Below are 6,000 nucleotides of genomic sequence, written 5' to 3'. Positions count from 1 at the left end.
AACTGTCATGGCGATTCCCTTTCAAATGCCACTGGCACTAACCAAATTGCTTCTACAGTAACTGTAGTGGGAACATTTGAGATTCTTCACGCTATATAGCGCTATAGAGTATATATTGCAAACTGTACTGTTTTTCCAGAAATGCATTTGCAGGCTTTGCCTGGATGCCCTTGGCTTTCTTTATCGTTTTTTATTTTTTTTATCGCTTTGGTACTATTTTCACAAGTATGTGGTTAAATTTCACAACTCTTAGTACAAAGCTCAAAACAGATCATCAAATAGGCTGCTTTTTCAAAACTTTAATCACATTTTCAATTGACCAAGTACAACACATAACATCACAAAGTAACTTTTTCACCAAACCTAGTCAGTGTTTCATCTAGAAATACCTTTCATATAAAGTAATTGCCTTTCACAATGACATGCTGATTCTCTTCTCATTTGTTTAAATACATTTGACCATCACTTAATCGAACTTAATGGTTAATCACATAACCGTTTGGTAAACGTATAGATTTTAAACTGGTTTGTCTACTATAAATGGATTTTGAGAACTTCAGAAATAGAATGTGTGTTTGTAAAGTATAAACATCTAAATGACATGTATGATACATGATAACCATACATAGTGACTACTCGTTATTGCTAATTGATTTCACATAGTGGTCACCATATAAAAGGGTGTGTGTGAACACTTACAATTTCTTTCAATCTCCCCAGCAGGATAAGAGAGGAAGAAATCAAAGAGTTCGTGGACAAGGGGCCCGTCAGAGAGGTGGGCATGGGCCACATCAAAGAGGTCAGAGGTGGGCATGGGCCCCATCAAAGAGGTGGACATCAGAGAGGGAGGCAGATGAACACCGTGGGGGAAACATCTCCATGTGCGCAGCTATTTCTGAAGATGGTGTGGTAGGACGTATGACATTACTTGGATCCTACAACTCTGCACATCTCATTGTGTTGAGCAGGCATGTCAAGGTGAAGTGGTTACCTATGTCATTGTGTGGGACAATGTCAGGTTCCAACATGCAGAGGTGGTTCAGGCATGGTTTCGGGCCCATCCCTGATTTGTGACCTTATACCTGCCCCCATACACTCCTTTCCTCAACCATATTGAGGATTTTTTGGGGCATGGAGGTGGAAGGTTGAGACTGTGCAAAACTCTCATCAAGGCCATAGGTGGCTACTTTGAAGAATCTAAAATATATTTTGATTTGTTTAACACTTTCTTTGGTTACTACATGATTCCAAGTGTTACTTCATAGTTTTGATGTCTTCACTATTCTACAATGTAAAAAATAGTCCAACAAATTAAGAAAAACCCTCGAATGAGTAGGTGTGTCCAAACTTTTGACTGGTACTGTATGGGAATGTGTGTGTGTGTGTGTGTGTCCAGGCTAATGCTCCTGCAGGTGCAGCTGATAGTGTGCTCTGCTCTGAGGGGATGGCCACCTCCACTGGCTTCCAGGGTAAAACAGCACCACCCATCTCTGTCCTTAAGCTTTCTACCCCCTACAGCGGTAGAAGGCACTGCATCTCAATGCTAGAGGCGTCACTACAGACCCTGGTTCGATTCCAGGCTGTATCACAACCGGCCTTGATTGGGAGTCCCATAGGGCGGCGCACAATTGGCCCAGTGTTGTTAGGCCGTCGTTGTAAATAAGAATTTGTTTTTAACTGACTTGCCTAGTTAAATAACTTAAATAAGCAAATATCCTGCATATGTGACCTCATTTCCTATTTACTCAGACATGCAGAAACACCCTGTGACCACAGCATCGTTTCATTTGCAGTTGTTCAATTAGCCTTAAAACAGCCCTGTCATTTTATCCATGTATTCAACATCACAGTTCACTCTGTAGCACACAGAGCCCTACTGTTCACCTCAGTGGATATTTTAAACAGTGTGAGCCAATAAATGTATTAGCCTTTGAATAAAAAAATACAAACTTAAAATCTGAACTTTATTTGTGCCCTAAAGTTAATTAGACATCTGTATTCTTTAAGACAAAAATCGAAACCATTCGAACGTACAGCGGCTTTTATGAAGAATATTGAATCATGTCTTGACAATACCCATGAGAGCCATTCTTCAATATGAATAAGGGCTTTGAATGGTAAATGAGGTTACCATGCCAACCCCTTGTCTTATATGATATAAAATACATGGAGAAATGTCCTCCCAGTAACGGTTGTTGCTGCCAGACTTAAACAATGCAAAACACACTAATTAATTCATAAATTAGCTAATCGATCAAAGGGAAATGACTTTCATCCCCTTGAGCTTGTGACAGAAGAATCATTTGGAAAGGGCCCCTCTGCATTTAGTCTATCAGGACTCCTTATGCATATGAATGTTTTACAGTAATACAGAACATTTTCTTCAGCTAAAAGATAATGTACTCATTCTTTTAGGCTTACTTAATTTGTGTTAAACCATCTTTTGCAGTTCTTACTGATAGTACTGCAAGTTTCATTCGTCAATCATAGACAGGGAATAATACACCCTCATTGCAATATATTCTCAAAGTCTGAAATGGTTCTATAGATAGACACAGAAAAAGAGCCCCACATCAGCATGATGATAATGACCAGCCTAATTAGAAATAGAAAATGTACTCTTAAGTTTTAAAATCACTTTGTAGAATCAATCCACAATGTGGTTATATTCCTCTAATTTCAGTTTCCTTTTTTAAAATGATCTCCTCTATTTGATGTTTCATTAGAAAATAATGACTTTCCAAGGCAGAATCTCTTTGATGAAGCAATTAACCACAACCAGGAAGAGAGAGCATTAAGTGAATTTCAACGGCAAAACTCAAAGGACAGTCACTCATCTGAACGTGTTTAGCTATGTTTAAATTTAGATTAGATTACCATTCTCAAACAGTCATTTTGCAGGATGTTAATTCTCCCCTTTCACTCAAAAATATTCTGCAGCAGTACTGTATGTCAGCATGTTTACAATATAGTATGTAAAATATATCCATATTATATTGGCAAACTAGTCATTCTTCCTAATGTACAGTAAATCATAAGATTTTCTAGTCTCCCACTAAAAATGAAATTCTACAATGAAGTGAAATTCTGTATAAAGAGATTGAGAAAATCAAATAGAGCTATAATTCTGTCAGACAAAAGGGGTTAAATGTTCCTCTAGCTAGCAAGATTTAACACACACACACACACACACACACACACACACACACACACAGCTTAAATGCTTTATATAAACAGAACATTTTGTTTTCAATTAATTCTTGATGAAGCAGTGAAAAATCATCATCTTGATTATGTTGTTTAATCCCCCTAAAAGAGAAACAACAAGGAGAGAGATGGAGATTATTTTTAATCCAGGGAGCCGCTTAGTAAAAACAATAGCAGGACCAAGGGGACACACAGAGGGATGCAAATATGGATACATTTTGTCTGCCAAATATAACAAAGAGAAACAACATGCGGAAGCTGTCTGTGCAATCTGTGAAAGGCTTTTAGGGAATGGAGGAAAAATGAAATATAGATTGAAAACCATCTACGTGATTACATTTACCCTGAAAGGCTGAGACAGATGTCTTCGAGCTTATATGAATCAATACCAAACTATAAAGCATGATGATAATCTAATCACTGCATTACCATGTTAGCTCTCCACATTGGAAAACTGGTGTTACAAAAGCCAATATGAATAAAGGCCAAACCAGGATACAAATATGGCATTTTTTAAATTTTGGTTAATGTTCATGCTAAAATTATATTTGTTAGGCATTGTTTTCATATTTATCTAATACAGCAAACAACATCTGCTTAGTTTGAATGATCAACACACACATTATATATATATATATATATATATATATATAAAAAACTTTATTTAACTAGGCAAGTCAGTTAAGAACACATTTTTATTTACAATGATGGCTTACCTCGGGCCAAAACCGGACGACGCTGAGCCAATTGCGTGCCGCCCTATGGGACTCCCAAACATGACCGGATGTGATGCAACCTGGATATAACGCTATAACATATGTTCACAGACTGTTTAGACTCAGGTCTATTCACTAAAAGATACTCTCAACTTCTTAACCAAGACCCCCTGTGCTTTCCCAACTCCCATCCTATCTCAGTCATGCCATTTTGCTGCTGGTTGACTGTCTCTCACTGCTGAGGATGTCAGGCCTTCCCCCTCCCTCTACAGAGTGTCCTCATCAGAGCGGAATGAACCTGGCGCTGACACTAATAAAGAATACCATCTGTGCCTGGCAGGCGGAAGGAAAGAGGCGAGTGAACCAATGAACTTCTCTGTAGCATCGTTTCTCTCACCCCATGCCACGGGCTCCCCTGAGCTCTGTCATGATGAAAGGGGAAGAGTGGTGCAGGGGTAATTAAATTCCAGCAGGGGTCAGAGGCGACCCGATAGCACTGTCTGTAACAGGGTCAGCAGAGACCATATGACTGAGGTTTAGAAATGCCAAAGAGACTAATTGTGGAAAAAGCATTATCTTCAAATCGCTCCATCTCTCAGACGATCACATACAGTTCAACAATATGAGTACTGTACTCAACAGTACCTATGGGGATGAAAATAGTAGTGTAGTGGAGAGGTGAAGTTGTATTATCATACACTTTATCTCTGAGAGAAGACTTATAGTCATTTTTTAAATTAAATGTTTATATAATTTATATCTCTACATCTGTGTTCATTGCGTCTTTTTTATTTTCTGTATTGTTGAGAATCCACTTTCAGCTTCAAATTGTACCTCCTGAGTGGCACAATGGTATAAGGCACTGTGTGTCAGTGCTAGAGGCAGACACCCTGGTTCCAATCCAGACTGTATCACAACCAGCTGTGATTGGGAGTCTCATAGGCCGACACTCAGTTGGCCCAGTGTCGACCGGTGTAAGCCGTCAGTTGTAAATAAGAATTTGTTCTTAACTGACTTGCCTTGTTAAATAAAGGTCAAACAAATGTGGAATTATGACGCGATAATGTATTGACAAATATATTTATAACAAACCCTCTTCTGGCATTGCCACCTGCTGGTTTACATTGCCTCTCACAACCATTCTTCACTCCACAATTAGTTTTACGAGATTTACGCATCTCGAATACACCAAGGATGGTTGACTGGAATGTGGACCGCCAAGGCTGGGAAAAAAAGATCAGGACTACGAGCACGAGTCTGTGAAGTAAGATATCAATTTAACTGATTACAAAATGTATTCAAGAAAGTTTACAAGACCATTTATTTAAGTTAAAGAAATGTTTGGCTCGTAATGTAATTTGGCTTTACAGCCACTGTAAGAGACTGTCATGACATTTGCTAGGGTGGCTAGCTAGGTAAAAGTTAGCTGTGGTAGCCTAACGTTAGCTACAATCGCAATGGAAATGTATACCTAGCAACACTAACGTTAAGTTTATCAAAACCAATCGATTATGGGGCACAGGGGCAGCTATTGTGAGAACTGGGTCGGCCTAAGTACGTGTCGTAGCCTAAATAATTAATATTATACTGTTTATTGGTTATGTGAATGAAAATGCCATCGAGCTGTAAAGCACATTTGAATGACGCCACACACACAGGGCGCATTCGATTATCCTGAGCCGCGAGGCACGGGTCTATCTATGCCCGGTACATGAAAGGAAAAAAGATGAGGGGACTGACCTTTTCAATTCGAACAAAACTCTGCGCGGCTTGGTCATGTTCTCAACAAGTCAGCATGGTGCATAGTCCAGAAACAAACATCTATTTTCTATAAAATGTTTGAATTTTCAAACTCTTCATTTATTAAAAGCAATCACTTGTACATGTGACCCTTAATTTATTTTTAATTTCACCTTTATTTAACAAGGTTGGCCAGTTGAGAACAAGTTCTCATTTACAACTGCGACCTGGCCAAGATAAAGCAAAGCAGTTTGACACATACAACAAAACAGTTCAAATCAAAATCAAAGTTTATTTGTCACGTGCGCCGAATACAACAGGTGTTGTTGACCTTACA

This window comes from Oncorhynchus mykiss, chromosome 12 (genome assembly GCF_057628025.1).
Source record: "Oncorhynchus mykiss isolate SJ-2025 chromosome 12, ASM5762802v1, whole genome shotgun sequence".
NCBI lineage: Eukaryota > Metazoa > Chordata > Actinopteri > Salmoniformes > Salmonidae > Oncorhynchus > Oncorhynchus mykiss.
Note: the sequence above shows the minus strand (reverse complement) of the source record.